Source organism: Andrena cerasifolii, chromosome 13 (assembly GCF_050908995.1).
Source record: "Andrena cerasifolii isolate SP2316 chromosome 13, iyAndCera1_principal, whole genome shotgun sequence".
In the NCBI taxonomy this organism is placed as follows: Eukaryota; Metazoa; Arthropoda; class Insecta; order Hymenoptera; family Andrenidae; genus Andrena; species Andrena cerasifolii.
Genome location: NC_135130.1, coordinates 11683081 through 11695759, shown reverse-complemented (window position 1 = coordinate 11695759; position 12679 = coordinate 11683081). Strand labels below are relative to the sequence as shown.

At 46.3% G+C, this 12679-nt stretch overlaps 1 protein-coding gene across 2 annotated transcripts in view; it reads left to right on the top strand.

Moving 5' to 3' along the window:
* The window catches only part of LOC143376084 (GAS2-like protein pickled eggs), a 48943-nt gene that overhangs the window by 26235 nt on the left and 10029 nt on the right, over positions 1 to 12679 (top strand). The window lies entirely within an intron of this gene.

The following is a 12679-nucleotide window of genomic DNA, read 5'->3' as shown; positions in this document are numbered from 1 at the left end:
AAGGGAAAGAGAAAGAGAGTCTAAGAAAATGCCTTCTTAGCTCCTTTTTGAGAAACTAGTAACGAAGGAAATTTATTTATTGCATAATTTGGAAAAATGAAATGAATAATTTTAGGGATGGAAGAAGTCTGAAAAATTAAAAAAATCAAAATTGATTTATCCACGAGTTTCGAATTTTGCCAATTGCCTTCCAGATTTCATTATTTTTATCTGGAAATCAAAGTTTAGATAAGCCGTAATCTTCGTTCCTGGTTTATTTATTACGTATTCATACTTTCGACAGCGATAAGACCCCTCGAAGCTTCCCTTATCAGAAAACGCCTCATTATCAGTGAAAAAATATTGGCCCAACTTCTTCGCGATTGCTTTTCTGAGGATATTTGGTCGACGCTTCATTTCCGGCGATAAGTATGCATGTGTACTCGCGCATGGACTGTCAGACTAATAGATATTCTGGGAGACATCCTTCTGAGTGCAGGTTTTACGGTAATTTTTTTTATGAATATTTATTTTCCGCGAAAGATCTGCGAGAGATCTTCAAAGTCACCATTCTGCGTATACCGCTGACGAATTCGCAAGATTAATTTATATTTCACCACTCGATTATGAGGAATTATCTCGTATCAGTGAGATATCAGTCCCAGAATCAAACCGCATCGCTGTTGCCACATTTATTTTGCAAACAGCAGACTCCCCATCGCTGTTTTCTAAATATAATCGAGCAGCACGACGGTTTTCCAAGTATCGTTGTTAACAGCCACGTATCCTGTGTTCCGAAAAGCCGCATGATTCATTTCGGCTTATTTCCCATACCGTTTAAACTTAGACGACTCGCTCTATATTCGTGGCTTAAGAAGTTATCGTTAACAAGAATCTCATTTTCTTTCAATTTTCTCTCCCGGAGTGAAGAAAGTAAACGTGGTCTTACGTAACAGCAGCATTCCTCTCGCCGTCTAAAAAATCTCTGTCTTTACCCACTTGTGTTCACGTTAGACGCAAATCTGGGTCGCGCAAGACGAGTGCACTCGTCATTACTCGCCGTTAATTGCTCGCGGTGCTGGGGGACGATGTCGATCAAGAAATTCCTCGCCCGAGAAGCCAGCCTCCCAGGACCTCGTGAATTAAAAAGAACCTCCGCACCGAAACGAAGGAACTTTTTATCATTACATTGAAACGAGCTGAGCTCAATTTCTAAAGCAGGTCTTCAGAAATTGTCACCTGCAATACATCTTTATTAAACACTTCTGAATTCTCCGAATGACTCATGGAATGACCTATTGACCTACTGAGGCGATGAATCACGAAGATAGCGAAGGAAAATTCCACGATAATTAATATATAATAAGAAGACATCGACATAAAAAAAATATTTTCCGCAAGTTCAAAGATGCCTCCTTATATCCCAAAAGAGTTTAATCCAATATTAACAATAGTTTTAAAAAAAAAAAAATCGTAAATGTCAGTTACTTTTGGGGCCTGTTACGTGAGAATGGCCCCTTAGGATCGAGGTGTCCGCCGACAGAAGCCCCCTTCTCCGGCTCGCTGGCAGATGGCGAAAAAATCGCACCATGATAGAGTGAAGCTCGTGCGCTCGCGATACTTCCATAAATGGCGCCCGAGTCCTAACGGTCGCGTTAGTTATTACGTGCAATTAGCCCGAGATAGCGACAGGAGAGAAGGCTACCGATCCGTGCAAGGTCTGGCTGCGGTCTGACTCTTAGCTAATCACTGTTTATCGGCAGGCGCACGACGACTTTCAGAGGGACAGAGACACTCCGGCTATGCGGAGGGTTGAGTCATATCTCGGTTTTGGTTGGGACTTGCGCATGCATCGCCGCGTTTGCCTGAAAAATGTACACTCATAGAAAGCTAGACCGTCAAGGAACACAATCCACCAATCTTGGCGCAAAAAACGGCGCGATTTGTCACAGGCGTGATTCATGATTGAGTTAGTTGGGAGTGGAGCAACGGTTCTCGCGTCGGTATATACCGATAATTGCGGCAAAGTGGGCATTTTGCGGACATATCCTGGCATCTTAACGCGATCCTTTGTCCCGGTCTTTGGATATTAATATTTTCCCAGGTGGGTTTTGGGAAACTATTGCGGTATATTGGCTTTTCACTTGATTTGCTTCTTCGGGGTCAGACGTCAACGAGTCGAAGTGGTGGAGTGTCCGCCGTAGCAATCACCGCGAGGCTAAATTCAATTTGCCCACGAAAGCTCGACAATCGGTTCATGCACGGAGGGGTGATCAAAGAAAAATTGAGGCGGGCGGCCCAGTAACCCCCATGCCCGTGGCTCTCGAGCACTCTCCGGAGGGTCCTGAAGCGGAATTGACGCCGTTGGCACCTTTCGCGCCGTTCGATCACGGCATCTAGGTTATTCCAATAAAGTGCACTCGAGGTGCTTCTAAACGGCTTTGATTGCCCGAACCATGGCGGCATGGTCGGAGGGTGCGGTGACCAGAAATCTGATTTGTCCCGGTCGATCGGTGGACAGAAACGTCGTTACCTCTTTCGAATTTGTCACGGTTAGGTTCAATGGGAGTTGCCAGTTGCGAGCAAAGAATCCAGTAAAGCGGCGCGGTAGTCCGCGAACCATTTGCGACATCCTCGTCCACCTCCGGCGGAGGTGCCCGAGGAGGAGCTGCCGAGCGAACGTTGGAGAAAAATTTGGCGTCTTGTAGAATCGGTAGTAAGACAGTCTGCATGGGTGGACAGGAACGAACAGCTGAGGGTCGGACGTTGCGCCGCGACGTATTGATTGCAGAGACGCCGGCGCCGCGACGCTGCTCCGCCATAAAACCTGCGTCGCGTTTGCGGGAATTCACCTGTGCACGCGCCGATACCGCTTGGACGTCGGCTCTGGGCGTATCTGTGTATTCGAATTCCATAAATTTTAGGAAAAAAAGAAACACTGGTTCCTCGGAACAGGAGCAGTGTCTTATACTCTTCTAGGCTCATCAAGGACTTTGGACTTCTTTATTGGACCTTCAGGCTGGTTAAAGAGTATTCCTGAATCTTCGTTTCGATGAAAGAACCTTCTTTAATGAAGATTTAGATTTAAAAAGCCTAATCCCACCGGGGAAGAATAAACCTGGAATCTGAACTAGCAAAGCCACGGTCCCAGCTAGCTCGTTAAGAATTCATTGCTGTGTTAATTCCGAGCGAAAACGACCACTGAGGCGCCGTTTTACGATCGAATCGTAAGCAACTCCACCTTATAACCGCATTACAGATCGATGCTCATTCCATTGGTACGCGATTCGAAGTCGCCGGGTGTAATTGCGTACCGACGGCCACGGTAAAAGAGTGGCGCTTTTAAAATCGTTCTGTTATGCGAGTCCCTATCGCTGGGGGCATTTTCCCGCGATATTTGCATCGCTATCGCGGGTGCCATTAACATTGGTCGGCCACGACGCTACAGGAAAATTAGAAAAAAAATTCCACTGCCTTATGCATATTCCGTGTAGCGCTAGATAGGTGCGCATAGATTACAGGTGGAGCCTAGTTGACGCGTAGGGTGTTTCTTTGTCGGTGGGAGGTGTTGATATAGTATAGGCGCTAACAAAGCCACAATTAAGTCAGACTTACCCTAAACCTGATGCAAACCTGTTAAACACAGACTGACCCCAGACCTGACCCACATTCACAGCAGATGTGACCTAGATCTAACTGAGGCCTACCCCATCTGGCACTGGAGGTAGGGGTCATTTAGTGCTGGAGGGGTTTGATTCTGATTGTCTATAATTAGAAGGGTGTATGGTCGCCGCTTTTTACCTCAATGCGGGCCTGCAGACGTTGGACTGACCACCTCTACATCTTTGTCCAGCTAGATCCTCGTACCTACCCCCAGTTACGAACACTTCAGTGGTATTCCTATATGAGAATACTACACAGAAATGAGTTGAATGGATTAATAAATCCTTTTTTCTCTTATTACGAAAGTTATTCACCGCTAGACAGTCGTCCGACTTTCTTTGTGCGCACTGGATCGATCGCCAATCAACGAGAGGAATGCACGGAAAAGTATTCAGTGATGTTTTTTTTTCCCATTGCAATCGCGTTCACACGTTCTTCCACGCGGAGATGACTTGAATTGGACCTATTCACTAATCCCACTGATCGACCATCGATTTTTTCATCTACCGACATTTTTCATCACTTTTGTGTACAGTTTTATCTCAACAACAAAGCTTTTATTAAAATACTAGATATGCCATGTCCAGTTTTTTTTTGTGTGTCTCTTGCAAACACATGAATCAGGGCCTTTATTCGCGTGTAACAAGCAGTGATGAATTTAAGCAAAAAGGCCCAGGTGGTAAACGTTCCGGGGACCCATTTTTCGGGTAAATGAAGAGGTAGTTTACTAAAAACGGGATAAATGTACAGAAAAGTAATCAAAAGCATAATTTTTTTTATGATGGGGCCCTTCTAGGCAGGGGCCCAGGCGGCAATTGCTCATCGGGCGCCCGTTAAATCCGCCACTGGTGACAAAGGATTATTTCATACTCCTCTCTACTTACCCGCAGCATCGATACTTGAGAGACCTCGAGTGCACATGGCAGGCTCGAAATCGATCGCTCGAGGTGCCCGGAGGGACGCTGCTCTTTGATTTAAAAGCAATAAGCCGCGACGAAGGACCCGCCGCTGCTCCTTCACGCCACCCCTTTTTCGTATCGCGCGCTTTTTTCCCCGGTGACGGGCGCAAAATGGCCGTCGCGGCCGCACAGACAATGCGCATGCTGAAAGGAACGCGGCTGCTTACTAATTAGGGCCGGTGCATTGATAAATCGGGGCCGATTATTAAAAGCCTAACGGACAGGAAGGCGTGGCACGCCCACGCCGACCCTTTTCTTCTTTCCCGTCTCGCCGACGTCCTTCGTTTCGTTATCCCGCGTTGCGGTTTTGCGGCCTGGCAAAAATCGGGCATGCGGAACGACTGGGACGGCCGTGCTTCTTTCTTCCTCGGCGAATCAACTGCTCGAAATTAGGTTGCCTCGTTCCGTGACCCTTCGAGTCGGGTGCCAATCTCTTCATGGCAATGTTTTTGCACTTTGTTGCACGGTGTTTCGTTATTTTCGATTTCTAGAGGAGTTGATGGAAAGTTGCTGAAGATAGCCTAAGTGTTTGGCCACGATAGGAAATTAGATTTGTGGTCACTTGAGTAGATAGGTGGTCGAAAAATCTGAGGTGAGGGGACTGAGTAAACGCAATCTGCGGGCAATATTCGCCGGCTGAAGATCTCCTCTGGTTTCTCGGTCTCCTGGTGGTTTGTACAGGTACGAGAGCCGTGTAAACTGACCGATAGGGCCAGACATCTATCGAAAACACTCGGGAGCGCTTAAGATAAGGCTTTTAGGATGGAAGGAACTGGGGCTGCAAGCTGAAAAAACAGCTATCTATGCGACAGCCGGATTTTTCTCGTTATCCTCGGTGGCAATGCACGGGAATCGGGTCGTTGGAGGAAAGCAGCCTTTACTCTGCCGCGGTTTCCTTATCTAAAAACTTCTCTACATCGCGTGGGATAAGGGGCGAATTGGAACAAAGATTTTTGCCGGATGCCTTTTGTGTTCGATCGCCTCTTTTGGCTTCTGATGCAGCGGCTCATAAAGTAACTTACAAAGTTGAGGGATTAGGTTCCCTTCATAGGTCGGAAAATAGGGCCATTTTTATGCTTTTCTTTCATATAAAGAAACGTGATACTTACAAAACAAGATATACCCGTACACCTTGTTGTGTATAAATTAAGCTGTATTCTTTCCAAAAAGAAATTTGATACCTTAAGAAATGGTGCCAAAGCAGCCCCTTCTCTCAAGACCTATTCTTACTTACAGCATTTATGGTACCGAAAATATCTCAGAGATTAGTGGACCGATTTAAATAAAATTTTGCACGAATATTCTTAAGACTATAATCTAGAACCTGTCGGTGCCGAATTTGAAAAATTACTTTTGAAAAATGGCAGCTACTCAAAGTCAAACATGTGATTTTCGATCTAAGTTTCCATCTTCTTTTGTTAATAAAAAACAAAACAGCGCACCGATCGCAAAATCGTTTCAGTCAGTACTAAATTATAGTCTTAAGAATATTCGTACAAAATTTTATCCAAATCGGTCCACTAATCTCTGCAATATTTTCGTTACCGCAAATACTGTAACTATAAAGAGAAGGGGCTGCTATGCATTTCTTAAGATATCAAATTTCTTTTTGAAGAAAATACAGCTTAATTTACAACAAGGTGTATATCTTGTTTTTTTAAATACAACGTTCCTTTATATAAAAAAAATTATAAAAGTGACTCCTATTTTATAACCCTTTAATTTGAGATATTGGTTTGCCAAGTTTGTGATTCCTTTGCAAGGCATTTCGGAACACTTTGAGCTTGCGAAAGTGAATGTCATTACAAACATCCTCCAACACAGGCTAACTGATGCTGACCGACTCAATATTCATAGCCCACGATATTTCCCAAGCATCTAATAGCACGGTCGAGTAATTGTCACCATTTTGTCGAGCGGCTACTGCATCGTAGCCAATAAGCGACTCCATCGATTAGGCGAGCGCGTTAAATATTTCAACTCGGCATAGTATATCGAAGCAGTCAGCTAGAGTCTGGCTTTCAATTACGGCAGAGTCTCCCAACCGATTCTTCCAGCCATTTTAGGCATTCGAGAGGCATCCAACAGGAATGGCGGAGGGGGTCGTTCCGTTTTGAATTAATCTCCCGATTGAATGCGAGCTGCGGAATGATATTTTGCCTCTGGTAAATTGAACTCCGCGTCTCTGGAGTCTCTTCCTTCTCTTTGGGGAGGAGCAGGTTGGCACTGGACTCGTGAGAAATCATTCCCAGCCTCGAATCCTATCCCGTTTTATCCGAGCGAAGATATTCATCCCCCGAGGGAAGGAAGTTGAAAGTCACTGGTCAAAGAAATCCGCAAACCACTGTAATTGCATATTCACGTCTAAACGATGACGTTAATCGCCCAATAAATACAACGTCACCGGGAAGCTGCAATTAATTTCATTACAGAGGGCCGGGTATTGACTTTGATCCGCGCGGAAGGATAACAGCCGTCGATAAATCGAAGGTGAAAGGGAAAGGGGCCGTAAATAATACGTTTATCATTGCCCGTTTATGCAAATGGAGGAATACCGCCGACGAGTGGCGTCTAAATAAGGCGATTTAGCAGGAATGCTTCTTGCGCGAAGTAGAAACTGCGCGAAGTAGGATGAGAAACGTACTAGAAACCGATCTCATCTAACCTTCTACTGAAAGAAGGAAATTCCTCGCGTAAAAATACCATCAGAACCAAAGAATAAATTCCTCGCTCTATTTACAGCTCATTTTTCTTTCCCCTTCTGCTTTCTGATTAAAGTTTCTAGGTAGATCGTGAAGATTATCAAAAGGGCTCGCGAGAGTCATCGGTCTTAAACGCTTCCCCGGAGACTTTCATTTCCCCGCGGAAAAGACGCGGCTGGGTCGTGCGCCGCGACTCATTTTCATGATCAAGATTCCATGGTGAATCGCAATCACGGAACCATGGATCGTTCTCTCCTCTTCCCACGAGCGCGTGGATCATCCTGGGAAGATCGGCTGCCGGCGATACCAGCTAGATAGCGATCAGGATGTCTCGGCTCCTAGAGGTTCTATCACTTTCTCTGCCGTTTATACGTCGTGTTAATAAATGTCGTCGAGAATTTTTCGCCGCTCGATGGATGTCACGGGTTCCAGCTGTGACGTAACAGCGACTCTATTGCGCAGATTGTCAGGACTGATTGAAATAGAGCCATCAAGTGTTCGACAGCTTTGGAAAGCTACTCCTAATTCAGGAGGAGAAAAAGTGCTTGAGAAGCTCGCGAACAAATTCTGTACGACAAGAAGGTCTGCCTTAATGAAGGGGCCCGGGAGTTGCGGCAGGACTTCGTGCACCGTGCGCCGTCGCTCGGACGCGCAAAAAGGACAGTTCGTGCAGGAAACACGCGGCGGGGTCACGTGACAACCCTGCGGAGGGAAGGAAAGTCCTGCTGAACCCGGCGGTATTAGTTTCCTTCGCGTTCTTATGTTAATAGACACGTCGACACGCGGAAGTACGGGCTGCGACACGAGTACGAAAGCTTGTTGAACAAACGAGAAGTGTCCTGCTAGTTTATTGCCTGTCACCGATGATATCTTCCCTCCTTCGCCAATGGCTACCTCGTGATGAAACGGAGGGACGTGCCTGCGGACGTGCTTTTGCATTTCAGCGGCGCAAAAGTAGGAATAAGTAATTCTATTGTACTTTGAAATAGTGTACTTAGAGGTTAGTTCCGTAACTGCCCGCCATTTTGGAGCCAGAGGGCGCCAAATTCAAAGTGGAGCGTTGCATTCTGCGCTCAGAGGGTCACTCAAGTATTTTGTCTTCTTGGAAAATTTTGATAGCTTTGTGTAATTAAATAAATTAGTGGATTTTTCGATTAGGTCACTCGTGGAACGTGGTCTGTAATTACGAACGAAAATCGTACCGATTCTGCGGATTTTCCAGTTGCGTCAGTTCGAGGGAAAGTCAGTTTAACGTAACGCAGATGCAAAAAGTGGAGTAAAAAATTTGACGAGGAAAATGAAAGGGGGACTGACGGTGACCGAGGTAATGGGCAGTGGATAATTCCTCGTATCGCGGGTAATTACTGTCTGCGTGGTTGCGAGCATGGTCGTTTGGAGCGAAGACGACGACGATAAGAGGGACACGCTCGGGTTTCATCCTTTTTCCGTCGCTTTGATCGCGCTGATCGGTGCTCATTGTCGTTTTGATCGCGCTCTCGTCGGCTTGTCAATGTCAGTGATCTTGAGTCGCGAGCATTAAATGGAGGATGCAAATCAGCCGTATGGAAATTGAAACGCTAACGTCTTCCGTCTTCGGGTATCCGCTGCGATTCAGCGAAAAACAAGGACCTTCGTCGCTCTGAATAGTTTTTCCGATTTCTCCAGTTCCTCGGTAGGATGAAAGAAAACTTACATAGAGAATCGAAAAAACTTTGGAATTTGGGGGATCTCTTCTGTGTACTTAAGGAAATTGCTTCCATTTATCTTCCTCTCTGTAATTCCTCCGCAACCTGAAAGCACCAAATTTTTCACGAATTATTTGCTACTTAAAATAGCCGACACTTCCCTAAATTCGATCCAACAAAGGGGACAGCATGCGAGTCGCGTGCTCTGTACCGGAAGCCAGAGGCAGGGGATCTGAAATAATTCCGCGAGTAAGGTGAAACTGTCGGCAGAAAAATGCAGGAATTAATTCGATGTTTCTGTGTGCGTGGGTGGTAGACAAGACGGTGCGCCTCTCTCCTCCTAGCTCCTGTTCTCCCTTTCCAACCTTCCTCTCCTTTGTCTTCCTCGATCTCCATTCACCCGAGTTTTCCTGGATAATCAACGCTCCCATCCCTGTGGTGTTGCTTTCCAGGTGTCTTCGCTTTTTCGATCCTGATCTCCCGTTTTCATCTTCCTTTTCAATTATTCCTCTGCCTCCCGCCCTTCCCTTCTTCAATTTTTATTCCCCTCGCCTCATCTGCATGTTCCTCTGGCACTGCAGGTATCCCTCGCTTCCTCTTCGTCTCTCCTGCTGCTTAAACGATCCTTGCTCCTCCGGTCTGCCATAAATTAAATGGCCGTCCATTGTACCTTCATCCTAATGCCCTCTTATACGTTCTAAAAGCTCCTAATGCCTTCAGCGGACGCTGTCACGTGATCAACTTCGTGACAGCCATGTTGAAACCACTTGGATCCTAAGCTTCTAAGCATATTAGGCGAATAAATTTCAAATTTCGATGGTTTTAGGAACACGTACACCGCGGGGGTCTCGTCCAGGGGTGAACAAACTTACTGTCTCGGTGACTCTTATTTCGGAACGATAGCAACGATCGCGAATCGTATTCCGTATCGCTAGGTTAGGTTCTGTTACGTAAGCCACGGCGGCCTTGCATTATAGCATCATAACCATTCATCCTGTCCGCTCACCTGCAATGCGCCACGCCGCTTGTCCCGAGCGATATTCGCTCGCGCACACTGGCGACAAAATTCTGGAAACTCGTACGGTGGGCAGAAAATTATTCCTAGCGGAATTGGACTTTAATTGGTTTCAGGAATTTTCCTAATATTCGCAGGAAGAATTAAGTTCCTGGGGTGTCCGTCTAATAAATTTTGGAAACTGCTTATAGCGTATACGACGTTTGTTTTATTATCTGTAATTAGGTGTTTGATTGAGCAGTGTAACTACTTGGAACAGTGTGCTTCTTACGTAGCAGTGGGAACTTGGAGCCACTCAAATCGTTGCTCCTAAGCAGGAAATATGCAGCCTACAAAGCTAGCGAGTCGTAGACAATCGGTGTGTCGCAAAGCTGACGATAGAAAAGATCAACAGCCGAGATTGCTGTTATTGAAATTGATGTTGACAGATGAAGTCTAAAGTCTTGCGCACGGGGAACCTTTCTTTCTGCATTTCCTTACATCCGCAAGGGTGGTAATAAATAATTTTTTTAAGTAGATACGAAGATGCTTTTGGGCACTAATTGCAAGGAACAATTGCGTCTAATTTTAAGTGACCCCGATAGCGTTACGATTACTCGAATTGCGACACATTTACCTCTCACGGATCTGCATAATTCAGTAGTCCAACTGTACCTCGTCAACGCCATCTTCCGCGTGAATTAAATATTTCGAGCAAGAGACTACATGACGCAAACCAACGACGTCAACAGGAACAGCGTTGCACGCTTCTAGAATCCCAACCGATCGCCCGCGATCGATGATTTATCGTCCATCGTTTCCTTTCCTTAAGCCTGTTAGAAGCCTCAGTAATAGAAAATACACTCCCTGGCACGCAAGTCAAGCGTCACTTCACCTTACTTATTCAAGATTCTCCCACAATATTAATTCATCATAGTGAGGGATAGGTAATCCACGGTACAAGGCCTACCAAAGGCCATTCGCCACAGCTTTCATCAGTATTTCTACTATTTCCCATAAAACATTTTCAACCTCAAACATCAACGTATTTAACATTGAAAAATCATTTTTCTTGAACCCCAATGCACGCCCATTAAGTTTAACAAAGATCCTAACCTAAAATAAAACCTCAATCGCCACTTAACTTCGAAAATTCTTATCCTACCTAGTATACAATATCCTCAAAGTACTTACTACAAAAAATGAAAACACCCAACGCATAGTAATTCCACAACCACTCGAGGATCCCACCGAGCGCGGACTCCGTCGCGTGCCGCCACCTAGCGGCGCTAATGGCAACCCACCGCCGCAACGTAAACGGGCGCGATAGAACGAAAAATGGTGCGCGGCCAGAAGAATGCCGCGAGATTCAGCCAATTATCGGGACGTTAGCGAAACAAGCAGCCCCGTTATCCAAGGGAACTTTCTTCCCGGGCGTATTAAGCCGGCCGCGTTATTGATTACGCTCCGTTATCGCCGCGGCGAATCTGGCCGAGATAAATATATATCATTTATGTGCGAACACCCACAGGCAGGCTTTTGACAGCGGAACGGTGAAAATTATTTATCGCTGGATCACGCACACGGGCGCTCGCGTTGTGTCCACAGGGCGGGATTCTTGGTCACGGGCTGCTGGGGAATGAACGCGCGGAAACGCCACCGGCCCCCCTCCCACCCAACCCCCTTACCCGCCCTGTCGATGACATTTTTCGCGCGGCATGATTTACGCCGGGTTGCGTAAAAGCTCGCGCGGACGGTTTCCTGAAATTTCCGACGATTTTCTCGCGGTGCAGCCTGCTGCTGAGGGCTCTGCTGCCTGACAGGACATGGAGGCGATGGTGTTTAAAGGGGAGGTGGTTGCAGGGTGGACAAAGTAGCTGTTAAGTTTGAAGTATTATGGAGGACAATGAAAATATTGATCAGAGCTGTCGATTACTGACGCGCAAACGGGATGTTGCCCTGGGCTTAGGAGGTTAACTTGGGGGACGTTGTTGTTTGCGATGTTGGGGTGGCGCTAGTGGTCGAGGATAAAGGAATTTGTGGATGATGGGAGGACTGTTGGGGGAAGTTTGAAGTATTAGACAGAAAATGAATGACACTGGGGATAATTCATAATTTTTTTAATTTCTGGGTTGGGGATCTTCCCTTTAGACATGTACTCTCTATTTGGGGACCTCCACTGCTTGTCGAGGTAGCGCCAGCGCTGAAAATGGAGGATTTCTCTTCGGCAGAAGTGATGTATTGAAAAGTGTGAAATCGCAAGCAAGCTTTCAGCGCTTCCTTGAAAATCTCTCCTAATCGATCCACCACGAAATCCAGCGATACTTTCACTTCCGTTTCCATGGAGCGCACGCCCGCCGCTTAAAGAACGAAGCGTGCTTCCGGCCGATGGTCGGGGCGGGAATTCAATCGGACGAAATTAGTGAACAATTTCTATTTCATAAGGCTAACAGTTGTTGAGGCCGGATCGGTGATCAGCGTCAAAACACGGGACACGATAAACCCACGTCGCTGTTCGTAATCGATCGATCATTCGCTATTATCGTCGGCGTTAAATCGTTCACCGATACACACGCGTGTCTGCGTGCCCTTTAGCTGGATGCTTTCACTGCCAGGCTTCCGGCAATGATGATAAAATCATTTATCAAGGAACGCGGCAGCGTTAGACGGCGGAGGTAGACGATATGGAGCTTTGAA